General features: G+C 35.8%; 1 long non-coding RNA gene across 1 annotated transcript; it reads right to left on the bottom strand.

The window, feature by feature from the left end:
* Nucleotides 1-10,224: 10,224 nt before the first annotated feature.
* Nucleotides 10,225-15,505, bottom strand: LOC140138687 (uncharacterized). The gene is made up of 2 exons (XR_011857044.1): nt 15,389-15,505; nt 10,225-10,866 (listed from the first exon to the last, which is right to left on the bottom strand). It is a non-coding gene; the product is annotated as an uncharacterized lncRNA (long non-coding RNA).
* Between the last annotated feature and the right edge of the window lie 1,481 nt (nt 15,506-16,986).

The following is a 16,986-nucleotide window of genomic DNA, read 5'->3' as shown; positions in this document are numbered from 1 at the left end:
TTTTTCATCACCCAAAGAGGTCCTTTCTGGAGTACCACAGGGGACGGTGTTGGGGCCGTTGTTGTTTTTAACCTATATAAACGACCTCCCGGACATGTTGAGCAACCAAGTAAGACTCTTCGCAGACGACTGCCTGGTGTACTCTACAGTGTCAAATGAAGGGGACATGGACTCTCTACAAGCTGATCTAAAATCTCTTGAAACATGGCAGGAGACCTGGAAGATGAGCTTTAACCCTTCCAAATGCACGGTCATGGAAATTTCCTTGAAGAGAAACCCTCCACACAGAGACTATATTTTCTGCGGGCAAGTTTTACAGCAGCCAAACTCAAATCCTTACTTAGGGGTGCAGCTGGATAACAAGCTGAATTGGGGAGAACATGTTACAAACACAGTTAACAAAGCAAACCGGACTCTGGGTTTCCTGAGGAGAAACTTGTGGTTTTGTCCAGGGGAAGTGAAGTCTACTGCATATCTAACGTTAGTGCGTCCAGTCTTAGAGTATGCTGCGGGTGCATGGGACCCATACAGGGCGGGACTCATAAAGAAGATTGAAAGTGTGCAGAGAAAAGCTGCAAGATTTTGCACAGGGATTACCAAAGAGAAAGTAGTGTCACTCAAATGCTGGAAGATCTCGGATGGGACACTCTAGCTGTCAGAAGGAGAGAAATCGTTTAGCTATGTTTTACAAAATCCAAAATGAGTTGGTAGGAATCAACAAAGAAGCCTATATTCAAACTTCTTCTGCTGCGGGTTTGAGAAGAAACCACCACCTACATGTTGAAATTCCATTCATCAAGAAGGACGTCTATAAAAACTCATTTTTCCCAAGAACTGGAAGGGCATGGAATTCCCTCACTCAAACCACTATATCAGCCCCATCTTTAGACATATTCAAGAAAAACCTCTAGCTTGCAGGTCACCAAATAGTTAGCGATTTGCGGTTTTCGCCCTGCTGACTACAACTTCAGAAGGTTCAGAAGGTTCAATTGGTTCTACTCAACAAGAAGTATTACTTGCCTCATTTATCGGATCTCTACAAATAATCGTCTGATTATTTTCAAATAGGTTGTAAAGTTGCACGCCCGTGTCTTTGGCTATCAAACTTAGTCAGTGATCGAATCATCCCATGGATGTATTCGCCCAATACACTCCTTGCTCACCAGAGCATATCCTGCACATTATTATGCAAATACGCTAGCTTTAGCTACTATTGAAAATATATTGTTAAAGCATATATCAAATCACGTGTAATGTTTGACTAATTTCCTCAAAAATATTGGCTTCCTCTCCCTTACAATAATAGACATTGTTTTAATGTAGATTGTGTATTAAAGGGGCATTTCGTGATCTACAGCCTCATCCCCCACTTTTATCAAAAAAGTTGAGATTTTTATATCACTGGAAACCTCTGGCTACATAATGTTTATGTACAAAATATTTCTTGCAGATTAATTCGTTTTGCAAAGATATCGTGAAATTTGAATTTCGTTCTGGTGCACCAGAACAAAATTACAACGCATTGTCTATGGAGCAGTGTAATACACATAATCATGCATAACTCGCGAACGCAAAATCGGAATCAACTGAAATTTTGGGAATAGGTTTTTTTCGTGGATATGTACTGAAAAATGTCATAAAAAGAGGATGCTAGGATCACGAAATCCTCCTTTAATAGTGTTGATCACAAAACGATGCATATGCCTAAAATGTTTAGTGATATAAATAAAATAAAATGCTTTATTATTCGCTGTTGGAGTTCAAGTTTGTATAAATTAACAGAGCAGCTTTTCATTGCATCAGAAATGGATCATTAAAGGGTAAAACACATCATATCATGAGTAAAATGAAATCATTTACTTTAATAAAATAAATTATTATATGACTTTTCCTTGGTCTCAAATGAAATTGCTTTAAATATAAATGATAAATGCAGTTCCTCAACTTTGAAGTGTAGGCCTATATGCAGCCTGCAGGATGAGGGTCCAAAAATGAACATCTACATACAAAGGGTTTGCCATTTCAAGCAATTTTGATAACACCATAAGGCCAAAAAAAAAAGGTTTGTCTCAAGCTCACGAGAAATTTAAAAACAGATGCGCTAGATGAGTGAATGGGAACGTTCACTAAAACAGGAGGAATTACTGAACAGGTAGAATCATTGAAAAGGCGAATTTTATTTATCTGAGTACGAGTCTGACCCTCCTTAGGCCTACGTTTCTATTTTAGCAATTCTTTCTTTCTTTTTAGTTTCTTCTACATGGGCCAATTTTGTTCCATTTAAAAAAAGAAATTTGCTGCTAAGATTGCAATGGTGTTTTTTTATTCAATCCCTTTCCCGTTACTTTCTAAATCTGTCCTTTCTTACATTTCCCTTTTAGCTTCTTCTTTTTTTTTTTTTTTGCTGCTTAGCTTGACATTTCCCGTTTTCATGTTATGGATAATTTCTCTACTTTGTAGAGAAAATGAATTTTCAGATAACATGTCCCGTTTTGCCATGCTCATTCAGATAAATCCAAATTTCGATTTCCTTATTATCTGCATACATGTTGAACATGACCTTTGTTTTTGACATGTTCATTTTTAGCCCCACTTTCCTACTCTCATTGCTCAAATCAATTAACATTTCTTCCAACTCGGCTGCATCTCCAGATATGATTACAATGTCATCTGCAAACCTTAGATGGTTTAATATTTTCCATTTACATTGATGCCTTTATCAGCCCAGTTCAATCTTTTGAAGATTTCTTCTAGGGTTGCCACAAACAGCTTGGGTGACATGGTATCTCCCTGACGAACTCCCCTTCTGATGAAAATTTGTTCACTGTCCTTATATGAAGTGTTAATGTAGCTGTGGCATTGGTATATATTTCCTGTATGGTCTTTATGTAGATTGTGTTTATGCCTTGGTTTTTGAGTGCTTGGATGACTGCATTTGTTTCCACCGAATCAAAAGCTTTTTCATAATCCACAAAAGCAAGGCATAAGGGCAGCTGGTATTCCCTAGACTTTTCAACAAGTTGATTCACTGCCTGTAAGTGGTCAATTGTGGAGAAATTGCTCCTGAATCCAGCTTGTTCTGCAGGTTGATTTTCGTCCAGTTGAGTGGTCAATCTGTTTGTGATCACTTTGGTAAAGAGTTTATGTGTGCGAGAGAAGGCTAATTGGCCGGGGTTACGGTTCGCTATCTCTAAGGTTCGCTATCTCTAAGGTTCGTTATCACTAATTACGAAAAAGGTCCGCTATAGGCCTACCTAAGGTTCGATATCACTAATTTTGAAAAAGGTTCGGTATTTCTAAGGTTCGATATCACTAATTTTAAATAAGGTTCGCTATCTCTAATTTTAAATAAGGTCCGCTATCACTAATTTATTGAAGGTTCGCTATCTCTAAGGTTCGCTATCACTAATTTAAAATAAGGTCCGCTATCTCTAAGGTTCGCTATCTCTAAGGTTCGCTATCACTAATTTCAAATAAGGTTCGCTATCTCTAATTTTAAATAAGGTTCGCTATCTCTAATTTTAAATAAGGTTCGCTATCTCTAATTTCAAATAAGGTTCGCTATAGCGGTCCTTATCTAAAATTAGAGATAGCGGACCTTATTTGAAATTAGAGATAGCGGACCTTATTTAAAATTAGAGATAGTGGACCTTATTTAAGATTAGTGATAACGAACCTTAGGTATAGCGAACCTTAATCGAAATTAGTGATAACGAACCTTAGAGATAGCGAACCTTAATTAATTAGGGATAGCGAACATTAAACAAAATTAGTGATAGCGAACCTTAGGTATAGCGGACCTTTATTGGAATTAGTGATAACGAACCTTAGAGATAGCGAACCTTCAATAAATTAGTGATAACGGACCTTATTCAAAATTAGTGATAGCGAACCTTATTTTAAATTAGTGATAGCGAACCTTATTTTAAATTAGTGATATCGAACCTTAGAACTAGCGAACCTTATTCTAAATTAGTGATATCGAACCTTAGAAGTAGCGGACCTTTTTTAGGTATAGCGAACCTTTTTCTCTATTAGAGATAGCGGGATTCTGATCTCCATAGACTTTACACGTTAGTGATAGCGAACCTTAGAGATAGCGAACCTTAGAGATAGCGGACCTTAGAGATAGCGGGATGTCACCATTGGCCGGTAGTTGGTATACCAGAACGTAATTCAAATTTGACGATATTTTTGCTACACAAATCAATCTGTACGAAATGTTTTGTACTGCATGAACATTATGTAGCCAGAGTTTTCCAGTGGCATAAAAATCTTAACATATTTTGAGAGAAGTAGGGGATGAGGCTGTGGATCACGAAATGCCCCTTAGCCAGTGGCGGCACCAGGAACATTTTCGGGGGGGGCAAAGTGAATTTCAGGGGTGCAAACTCAACAAATTTTGCCCCAAATTGCCGCAAAAAGGGCAAACTGGGGGGATAGAAAAACATTTTTTGTGGCACCACTAGCAACATGTATTATCGAATGCGGCTTCAACTTTGTCAATACTGCAGCTGTTTTCCTCGGTTTTTTGCCAATTATTCATTTCAAAAAATACACTAGGCCTATACACAATTTTTTTTTACACTTTCGTTGGGATCACTGAATAAGCCTCGACTAAACCACTCACAGGCTATCTAGATCTAACCGGTGCTGCGTGCAAAAGCAGATACTTACGCAAAATATGATGTTTTGCATATGCAAAACTACATACTTTATAAAAGTATGTACTTTTGCATATGCAAAAACACATACTTACGAAAAACATGTAGTTTTGCATATGCAAAACATCATACTTTACCGTACTTTACAGTACGTATACAAAATAGATGTTTTGTATAGAAAGCACACGGGCTGGCTATAGGGAATCAGGGCGCATACTACCAAAGCGGGAGCACACCACTTAATAATGCGCCGTTACCATTCATTTCACGGAGCTTTTTGCAGGTAGCTGGAGGTATTCCAGGCAATTTGGTGTTTGAAACGATTCAAAACAGTCTCATCTCTCGCTTATATCCCTTCCCGAACTGAGATTTGGCTACACATGTAATACTTTTCTCATTCCAATTTTACTAATTAGATTTGGCACGCTGTGTGAAAGACTACGGGTAAAAAAATAAAAAAAAAAAAACGTTGGGGGTGCATAAACCACGATGATGTACTATTATAGGCCAAAGATACGTTTATTAATAAAGTAGGCCTTTATACCAAGTTGCATATGCAAAGCACACTTTTGGAAAAATATGTTAAATTTACATAAACCTAATCATGCAAAATGACATATCTTGCAATTTAGTACGGTATATTAAGTTTTGGCATAATTAGGGGTAAAAGTGCTGCATAAACAGCCACCGGAAATGTAATGTACTATAAGACATATAGGTCTTATTATACATTTATTAATATATTATATTCTAAGTTGCATATAATATATGCAGATAGCACACTTTAAAAGTATGTAATTTTGCATATTCATGCAAAATGACATATTTTACAAAAAGTACATGGTTTGGGCAAAAAACGGGGGGTAAAATCGGTGTATAAACCCCAACAGAAATATAATGTGTAAGAAAGGTCTTATAATACGTTTATTATTATTATTATTAATATAGTATATACTAAGTTGCATTAGCAAAAGCACACACTGTTGGAAAAGTATGTAATTTTGTATAACCATGCAAAATGACATATTTTGCAAAAGTAGCCCATGTGTTTTTGGCAAAAATGGGGGTATATATTAAGTTGCATAAGCAAAAGCACACACTTTTCACTTTTGGAAAAGTATGTAATTTTGTATAACCACGCAAAATGACATATTTTGCAAAGGTATGTGGTTTTGGCAAAAACGGGGGGGGCATAAACCACCACCAGAAGTATAATGTTCTATATGACATTAGGTCTTATATACATTCAATAATATAGAATATACTAAGTTGCATAAGCAAATGCACACACTTTTTGGAAAAGTATGTAATTTTGTATAACCATTATGACCCTGCAAAATGACATATTTTGAAAAAGTATGTAGTTGTTGTTTTTTTTGGGGGGAGGTGGCATAAACAACCGCCAGAAATACAATGTACTAAGACATTAGGTCTTGTACGTTTATTAATATAGTATATACTTAGTTGCATAAGCAAAAGCACACAATTTTGGAAAAGTATGTAATTTTGCATAATCATGCAAAATGACATATTCTGCAAAAGTATGTGGTTTTGGCAAAAATGGGGGTAAAAAGCGGTGCATAAACCACCACCGAAAGCATAATGTACTGTAAGACATTAGGTCTTATATATGTTTATTAATATAGTATATACTAAGTTGTATAAGCAAAAGCACACACTTTTGGAAAAGTATGTAATTTTGCATGGTTTTGGCAAAAATGGGGTCTTATATATTCGTTTGTGTAAGCAAAAGTTTAAAAAATGAATTTGCCGTTTTTAGCCTAAACAAACACCAAATAAATCTGTGAGCTAATCCATAGTTGCACTTCTCACAAATTATGTTCCTTGTGCATTTTTCCACTTGAAAGATTTAAGCCAGCTATATTATTCATTTCTTTCAAAGCACTGACAAGTAGAACAGTATTCAAATAACCAGGAACTGGTAGCTTGTATGCTCTGCTGTAATGTTACTCATTGAATCACACAAGTAAACACTTCACAAATAACATTATGTTTTAATAACTTTTATTTCTCAAATCACTGTTGATCGACACAATGTGACAAAAATCACAATAATACTTTGTTTCCCCTTGTATTTGGTAATGAAGTGACGTCCGTGATTTTACATGGCCCAAGATTATGTGTATTCACGAAGTGCCCTTGTACATACAGGTAACACAACTTTTAACAGTTTCCCTCATAAATGTTTTTTCAACCGATTATGTAATCATGGTAATTGTGGCATGTGGGGCCTATTCAGTGTTAAATAAAGGGTTCACAAAAAATAACTCCCCTAAAATTAAAAAACACTTATTTGCATAACTTGGCATGTATTTCGTTGATTTGAAAAATTTAAAAACCTGTGAATAAAGGAATCGTTTTTCTACCCTCCCAATGTTTTTTTTTTTTTTTTTATTTTTGTTTTGGCCAAAAATAATCACATTTTCCAAAAATGATGCTTTTAGAAAAAGTTGCACTTTTCAACATCCTCATTTATGTCAAAATTAGCTTCAACGAATCATTACTTTGCACTAAACAATGGGTACATGGGTGATTAAGGGATCAGAGACAGAAAGGTAAAGGAAATCAAAACAATTAAACATTGAAATCGAGAAAGTTTTGTACATTACATGTATGGGATGTTGAAAAGTGCAATTTTTTAAAGCATTATTTTTGAAAAATGTGATTATTTTTACCAAAAAAAAAAGGAATTTGAGAAGGGATAACTTTAGTAGGGTAGCAAAAAGATTGCTTTATTCACAGATTTATACATTTTTCAAATCAACAAAATGAATGTCAAGTTATGCTAAGAAATGTTTTGTAATTGATTTTACAATTTTTGACACACCGGCTCAAAAGCTTCTAGAAATACCCCATACATGTCAATAAATCATTGTTTTAAATTGCAAGATGATTGTATGGGTGACTGGGTTATCGTATACATAATAATGAAAGAACACAAAAACACCATTAAATCAATCAAAACATTGATATCGAGAATGTTTTTGTACATTACATGTATAGGATGTGGAAAAGTGCAACTTTTTCTGAAAGCATCATTTTTGGAAAATGTGATTATTTTTGGCCAAAACAAACAGATTTTTATTAAAAAGAACTTTGGGAGGGTAGGAAAATAATTCCTTTATTCACATGTTTTAAATTTTTCAAATCAACGAAATGTATGTCAAGTTAAGCAAAGAAATGTTTTGTAATTTTAAGGGGGGGGGGGAGTTATTTTTTGTGAACCCTTTATGTAATGATGCTTCCCATGTTTCAGAGCAGTTAACAAAAATTTGAAAAGTTGCAATGGCATGAAATCAGAAGGACTGCTCTTAACTTAAAATAGCTTGAATGGATTTCCTTAAAACACTGAAGATGCACAACATGTTTTTTATATTATGCTTTTTCTGTCGGCTAAAACTACATTAATTTATTCAAAAGAAGTTGTATTATCTGTATGTGTGTATAATGTGTATACACTCTGTAGATTTGGGACAGCAGGTGCGATTCAACAGCAACGTGAGTCAAATATTGTTACCGAGTCGTCAAGGCCAAACACACCTTTCACCCAAATTCACTTCAAATTCACTTCAGAGTGCACAAGAAAACACACTGTTTGAAAAGTTAACAGTATCTGAATAAATAAAAGTAAAACATGATAATCTTCTGATACATAAACATAAATAAATGTCCCGTTCTATAGCACTCTTTTAAATTAAGATGTAATCTGGAAATTCCCAAGACTAATTTTAAACATTAACCTTTCATATTACACCACTTCCTGGCGAATTTCCAAAATGATGTAATATCCACTTTACATTCTAGGGGATTCCGAGTACATAAATAGTCCTGACTTTGTTTACTGTGATTACACGGTAAAGGGAATTCCCAACTTTCATGAAGTAGCTTTAAATTGTAAGATAAATGATCAAATTGAATTACTCAGTGCTACAGTAATATGTTCTCAAGCAGAAGCAGATGTGTCTAAAGGTTTAAAACCTATGCCTTGGAATGAATTGGATAATGTGACATGTTGTATACATATGCAAAATAACATTGCATAGCTTGAGACGTTTCCAAAACTAAGGAAATGATAATTGATTTTAGGACATCAAGTACAACTCCAAACCCTAGTGGTGAAGGGTAGTAATGTGGAGCATGTGTCCTCATATAAATATCTTGGCACTATGATTAAGGGAGGGCGAGTTAGCGCAGCGGTAGTTCCCTCGCTTTGCACCACTGAGGTCCCGGGTTCAAGCCCGGCGCGCCCAAGGACTCATGTGCACTTGGTTTATCCCGATCCATGTTTGCTCTCGCAGGTTTTCTCCGGTTTCCTCCTGCTTTCAAAATCGGTGATTAGTTGTTTCGTTATCAAAAAAAACTTCCTTCACCCAATGGAATTTGGGAAGCTGCAGAAAATGGGTGGATGTTACAATCTGAGTGCGGATAGGTTTGCGCCAGGTTCGGCTGCAACTAGCCTAGTTGATGCGATCTGATTGTGATGATTCACCACGCAGCGAAATTACAGCGCTTTGAATCCTCTGGAAAAAGCGCTATATAAATTCTGAAATTTATTTATTTATTTTGATGACAAACTCAATTGGCATACACATGAAGATTACTCAGGCGTGTAGCAAGTGGGGGGACAGGACCCCGAGGGTTCAGGGGACCCGAGCACAAAAGCGAAAATTAAATAAGGGCTGATAATGGAGAGCAGGGCCGGATTTTTATAGCATTGGGCCAGATGGGCCCGGGTCCAGGGCAATTTGCCCCCCCAAAAAAAAAAATGGGGGGCCCCAAAATTGCCCTATGCATCTTTCTTGTAACCCCAATAACAGCATCTTTTTTGGTCAAAATAAGGCAAAAGTGTAAAATTTTCCGCACTTCGTGCTCATTCAAATTCAGAAATTTATGTTGATCTGGGGCCAAGATAGTCTGAAATTGAATTCAACAAAATATGTTAGTCCCCTTAGTTAAACCAAAACTTGGCCACTGACTTTAGTGCATATACCTTCCTCGGCATGTGAGTTCGGGGCCTCCAAATTTTGGCCTGGTCCAGGGCCCCAATAAGGTAGGCTAAATCCGCCCTGGTTAAAAGGGCCCGTACTGCTCCTTTTCCATAGGCCCCTGATGCTCTTGCTACGCCCCTGAGATTACTTGATCAAAGACTGAACTCTAGAATCACATTGGCACCTCATTCGCTAGTCAAACTGCGTAGCAACGTGTGACCTACAATCCCGGACAAAATGTGTTCGAACAGCCAATGCCCTGTTCTTCTTAGTACAGTGCGCACGCTATACGAGTCACTGGAAACTAAGGATTATAGTAGTGTTATCTCAATGTTCATCTTCAGCATACGTACCCTTCCCCTTTCCCCACCAAACAATGTTGGGAGAAGATATGGTGAAGATGAGCATATTGGGCATGCAAACATTATACAGGGGTAGAGAGGGCGACCATTTCCAATAAGCCCTTAAAAGTGTTCGAATAATTATTTCTAAGATTGTAGTTTTTTTATGTGATAATCAGACAAAGCAGAAGGACATCGACACCGCTGAAGTAATTTGCTGAATAGTATAATAAAGTATTACTTGACTTGTCTGGACTTGACTTGGCTAATCATCAGCATTCGAAATAGGGCCAGTCAGCAGGCCATTGGCCTGTAACTTTTTGGCCTGGCCGGTAACTTTTCTGACTGGCATCTAGTTGCCGGCCCGGCTGGCCGGTAACTTTTTAAGGTCAAGCCCGGCTGGCCTGTAACTTTTTGAGGCATATTTCGAACACTGCTAATCATTCACAAAATCTTAAGAAAGGTTATATTATAGTTCACATTATTTGCCAAATATAGTTTCCATATGTTTTAAGAACATGCTTCTCATTCTAATAAGGTAGGGATTTGACTTGAATTTATAGCCACATTGTCAGCTTTACAATGAGTTCTGCTAACACTGGTAATATGAAATGACCACTCACTGAAACAAATCCATGTAAATGTGCTGGTCTTAAAAGCCTTTCATTTCTAAATAGATAAAGTGAATGTATTTGTTCATCATATTTATGCAGCTTGTATCATTCATTTTTATACGCATATCTGTGGATGTTGACGATTGAGAAAGTTTCCCCTATGCTAACATGACTGACTGTGTCGCTGCGGATGTTGTCACTTGTTCCCTTGTAGCATCAACGAGGGCATCAAATGATTCTATGGATAAAAAGAGTCACAGAAAGAGAAGATAGTAAGAAATACATACATTTGTACAATTGACTGTGGATACTCATGAATGTGTTATTAGCATTTTGGAACAGTTATAATTAATGTAACTTTATTTCCTGATCTGCTTGTACTGCATGTTAGCCACACTCCAGCAATAGTGGAATTCCTTTCTTTTGTTTGAATAAACATAGTTCAAAAGCATTTGGAACCGGGTTGCTTTTGTATTACATTCACCTAGTTTTTCGAAAATGGCACATGGACACTTAAAATGACATGCATAAGAATATTTGTGTTGCGTATCTGGATAATATTGTTTACAGAATTGCTAATATAACTGGAATAAGAATAATACAATAATTTCAAGGCTTTATTGGACAAAGCAACTTCAAATAGTGCAATAGGGGTGACCGAGCAGTGTTTGCCCTTTTTCTGACTAGTCTAGGGATGTCAATTTTAAGGTTAGAAGGGACCTGACTGAGCCATATGAAAGCCATGTGTCTTGGCTACATACAAACCTAATCTCAGGACTGCAAGCCTTACAATAGTAAAGGAGACAAACAAATTTGTGAAGCGGGGCAGGGTCACCCATATGCATATGGTGGGCTCAGTGGGGCCATAAAAAGTTAAAAATACTGCATATAACAATAACTATAAAACAAACGTTTAGTAAAGGGTAAATTGGGCAGTCATTTACTTCCGGGGAATCCATATTAAATAAATTGGAAGAGAATAATGTACACTAAGTCCAAAATGAGCTAAAACTTTATTTACATCTTCGGGGGATTATGGTTTAGGACATGAAATAGTGCAATGAGATTTCAGTTTACATGCACTACAATCGTGCAAATCATGTTACAGTTGTCATATTTGGCAGATGATAGTATTTATATATACGCTGCTTTTGAACTCGCCACCCAAAAATGGTGGTTTTGTTACGCTTTTCCAAATTGAGACTCCTTCAAATTGTTATATCTCTGCTTAAACAGGTATTGAAGTGTGTTTGGTGTCATGTTGTAGCTAAATGTGTGCCCTAACAGACCTCCAAAGGAGAATTGTTTATCAGCTAAGAGAGTGGAGTTAGAGTTGTTTGAGTTCAGAATGACCGAGGTGGGGGATGAGGCGGTGGCGGATGAGGCGGTGGCGGTATTTGCAAAGTCTATGGGAAATAAAGATTTTTTGTGTGTGCGTTGAATCAACTGATCATATCTTTGCATCCATATGGGCTACAGACATGGTTAAGAGCTCTTGTGAAAAATTATTTATTCTGCTAATTGTTTTAATCATTTTGAACTCTTTATGATTGGTTTAGTCTATGAAATGCAAACTTTTATGTGCAAAACTACCTGTTTTCATACTAAACACTGTAGTAAGCAATGCGGATGTCTTCAAAATCTAAAATATGCAGATATAAGGCAGTTTTGAATACTTTGCACAGTATGCATTTTTAATTACTTATCCTATCATAGTCATAGTTTACATTTTCTGAGAGGAAATTTGATGAGGAATCTAATTATGGACTTACTTTTTTGTATGGGTTAGGGGTAAAATGTTTCAGTTCAAAATATGTTGAATTGTAAAAAAATTTGAACATATTTTGGGACACCCTGTATTCCAAGATTACCAAACAGCTGTGATTTTTTTCTTCCAAAGTCAGTAGGCTCCCCTAACCTCTAACCAAATCAATGTTGTTTACTTTCAGTTTATAACTGCAAGTTAGTAATAAGCAATACATTAAGGGCGTACTACACCCATGTATTGGTTTGATTGGTCTAAAAAAATATTTTTTCATTTATAGCTAGGCAATATATGCACGGATCATGTGAAAATAAGAAAAAAAATAAAATAATAATAAAAAAAGGTGCTTTTAAACCATTGTATAGTAAGTCATTTTAGCCCTATATATTTTTTGTTTACATGTATCCTGGTAACTCAGATGCGTGTTTCATAACAAACCATAAATTGTCCATAATTTATTCTTTTCAACATGTTCAAGTAGGGGGCATGAATAGAATACATTAAATCCTTTGTTATACCATCTATAGAAATGTACTCACTGATTATAACACTGAATAAATTAAATAGGCCTAATCTCTTCCACATAGACAATTTAATAGTACACCATGTATTTATCTTCTATAATGTGGTGTTAGGAAGAAAGAGATTAAAAAAGGCTATAAGGTCATCAAAGGTCAGGTTATAGGTCAATTGGTTCAGGTCAAATTCAGGCATCAACATGTGGTAGTCTGTGATATTATACATGTCATAATGAGGCATCAATTTTGATATTTTGTTTGTTATTGGATATATAATGGAAATATGTGAGGTGGATATACTAAAATACCTTGGGATGTAAATGGTGAGTACAATTTAGATTGCCTAGTTGAGATGAATTGGGCAAATAAATATAAAATAGTTACCAAAATCACAAAAATGAAGCTTACGGAAAACTACCTAATATGGTGGTATGGGTGACAAAAAATACAATCTTTTTCAACATTGCTGTAGTGTGGATGTGATAACCTGTTACCTATGGCTTAATTAAGTTTCAGTGAAATAGTGTCGCATGAAGTTCAAAATACAAAATATAGCTCAACATTGAAAATAGAAGCATTTTAACTGGTTCGTTTTTTGATAGTTGTGGAGCACCAAGTTCATGAAGTCATAAAAGAGATCAGGGACCGCTTATTCCCATTTTACATATCAACATTATTTCCCTAATGTGTTAGCAACACATATCCAAAATTTTAACGAAATCCGTTGATAGTAAGCTTTCCAAAATGAAGTGAATTTAAAACATCAGTGATGTTCCACCTTTTGGCTTATATCATTAGAAGCATGTACGCTTCATTGATACTGATGCCACCAATTGAACGAGAAGATTTGCCCCTTCATTTTGCATACCACTTTGTCCAATTTCTTTTCTCATTTCTTCACAAAATGCAAAAAAATGCAAAAAAAAAAATGCATGGGTGTAGTACCCCCTTATTAAGTGACCCATTTTTTATTTGGATTTTTTTTTTTATTCCACCCTGTATAACTTCAAGGTCACCCTGTACAATGAGTTGAAATGTGTATATTTAAATTGCTTTTGCCTCCAGCTTTCCAAAAATGTATACTTTTGCTAGTTTAGGGTTGATAGTTATGGAGATATTCTAATTTGAATTCTAATTTCAAAATGCATTCAAATTCAATGCATTTTGAAATCATTAATAGACTATGACATGAATACAAATTATCAATTTTCATATTAAAAATACAAAACATTTTTTTTTTTTTTTAGGTCAACCATGAATGATCCTACCATTTAGGTCTAGGTCCAGGGACACTACAAAACCGAAAAAATAAAAACTTAAAATTTTTTTGAAATTGAGTATAGTCCCACCCCCAATTTTGAAAAATGTTCACCCCAAAAACGGGGTGGGACTATACTCGCGTCATTACGTGTAATTAATATTTTACAGTAACTTTTAGATTTTGAAGACACCCTACAGTGTTTGATATGAAAACGGGTAGTTTTGTATGGAAAAGTTTGCATTTTCTAGACTAAACCAATAAGTAGAATTGTTTAGCTGTAAGTTCATGAGTCTTTTAGATACTAAATAGAGTAAAAATCCAATTTACAGTCTTTACAGAAGCAGATTATGCACTAAAAATATCAATCCCATAGAGTTTGTGTGTGCCACATCCCGGTCGATCCTTCATGTAATTACATGAAGGAATAACCAAATATGGTCATTATAGGGCTTTTTGAAACTTTCTAGGGAAATATAGGAAAATCTTAAAAATATAGGAAATATAGGACCGCTTGCAGCCCTGCTCATAGAGCTAAACTGCTCAAATAAAGAAAGTCCATGAGTCATACAACCCATCCTACACCAAAAACCTGATCTTGTTATGACAATTTGATTGATACGGTCGTATGCAGAATCTTGTTAGCTCCAATTTGATACCCAATTTGCTACCAAACACTCAAAAGTGACAAAGGTTGATACCAGTTTATGGCATTTGGTGCATTTTCAAAAGTTGCAAATCAAAACGAAGCACGCGGTCGAAATGGCTTAGCGTGGCAATATGGTCAACCTTGCTTGCCCACGATGGGCCCCTGTCGACTATCCCAAATGCGCGCTTTATTCAATTGTCAATTTAAAAACGCATGGATTGCTACAGTGATTTACTGATGAATACTAGAGCACGATGCGATCGATATGACCTAGCGGTTGTTTCTGGCTATGTCAATATGTCAATGGTCGTGCTCTGCCATTCACCTCTACAGGTTCGCGTGGTCTGTTTTTAATTTGCAACTTTTGAAAATGCACCAAATTTCATATACTGCTATCAATCTCTATGAATTTAGAGATTTCGGTAGCAAATTTGGTACCAAATTGCAGCTAACAAGATTCTGCACACGACCTTATCAATCAAATTGTCATAACAAGATTAGGGTTTGGTGTAGGACGGGTTACATGACTGCGGACTTTCTTTATTTGAGGTGTTTAGATGAACACCTTACCTGAGCCAAACACCTGTAAAATGTACAACATTGTCTGATTGCAGCTCTTGTGGGGTTCGGCAGAGAGAACAGAAAAGTATTTTTGCAACTGTTACAGCACTCTTGTTGTAATCTACTTTCACATATTTAGCAAAAAAAAAAAAAAAAAAAAAAAAAAAATAGGTTGAAGAAGAACTTCTCATATATTTATGTTACCATCCACAGTTTGTAGTCTTCCATTCATTTTTTTTTTGCCTTTAACTATATTCATACATGTTTGATTTTATCTCTGAGCAGCAGCGGACTGTTTGATTTGCCTAGCTATAGGATAGGAGTTTCTCTCTGTAAACCTGTTGACTCCATATTAGAATTTTTGGCCTCCACACATATGTGGAGCTTGTGTTATCATCCAAATGGTTGTTTGTTTTGGCTTGTCCGGCGGAAGCAAAACCATTAATCTACTCTGCAGCTTAAACTTCAAACTTGGTATGGTGATAGGACATAGTGGTCTAATCTGCTGTATTATAGTTCTATGTCATGTTTTATTTGCATATTTATGAATATTAATAAGCTAATTTGCATATTTTGCCTACATTTTCATAAATCTACTCAGCAGCTTTTATTGCATATTTTACCCACATTTTCATTAATAATCCACTCTGCAGATTTAACACAACATCGCAACAACCAATCAACTTCATTCTTGGTATATTGCGATAGTATACATGCATGGTGGCCCGATGTGCTGTATAGTTTTGCATCATATACTATTGGCATATTTATGAATATAAACCCTAATGCTAAATATGGTTTTTGGCTATCAGAAATTAAAGGAGAAGAGGAATGAAAAAGGAGAAGATGAACAAATTTTTCACTTGGCAACCTGGGATTGAACCTTAGACACCCACTTGTAGCTACGGTGGTGTCACTGGCCCATCAGCCATCGATTCCCTGGGTATGACAATGCATACATGTGCAGTGGTTTTCTTTGTAAGATTTTATAGAGTTAAGCATGCCCCAATGAAGGAAAATGTAGGCCTACTAACCCTAACGCTAATCATGGGTTTTGGCTATCGGAAAGGAATATGCCTATTTTGTATTAAAAGTATGTACTTTTGCACACCGTATAATAACAGCCCCTTTAAAAGGGAGTGCTCAGGCATGATTGGAACACATGGTTGTGCAATGTAGGTCGTTGGTGTTGAATAATGTCGCGTTTCTTATAATTAGGGCTAATGATATTGTTTTATATGTAGGCCTACATAAGATTAAGATATCAGATTGTGAAGATTGTGGCTTTAACATCAGAACTTACCATAGTCTTTAGAATAAATCAAAAGGCAATGTGTTATTTTAGAAAATATTGAATTAGAATACAGTTAGCTTAGAATATGTATGAATATAATATCTAGAAGAATAAACAGGGAAACAACATTTTGATGATATTCATTATGCACTGGACTTCAACTTGAAAGAGGGTTAAAGCAGGGATATGAGGTAAAAGTTAAAGGTTTAAAACTGGATCTATTAAAATGCTGAAAACCTCATTAGTGCCACTTACTTTCAACTAGAGAGTAAAAGTAAAAGTTGAAGGTAATAATGAAACTAAACCTATTCAG

Source organism: Amphiura filiformis, chromosome 18, assembly GCF_039555335.1.
Source record: "Amphiura filiformis chromosome 18, Afil_fr2py, whole genome shotgun sequence".
In the NCBI taxonomy this organism is placed as follows: domain Eukaryota; kingdom Metazoa; phylum Echinodermata; class Ophiuroidea; order Amphilepidida; family Amphiuridae; genus Amphiura; species Amphiura filiformis.
The sequence above is the reverse complement of the archived record's forward strand: the minus strand, read 5'-3'. Positions and strand labels throughout refer to the sequence as shown.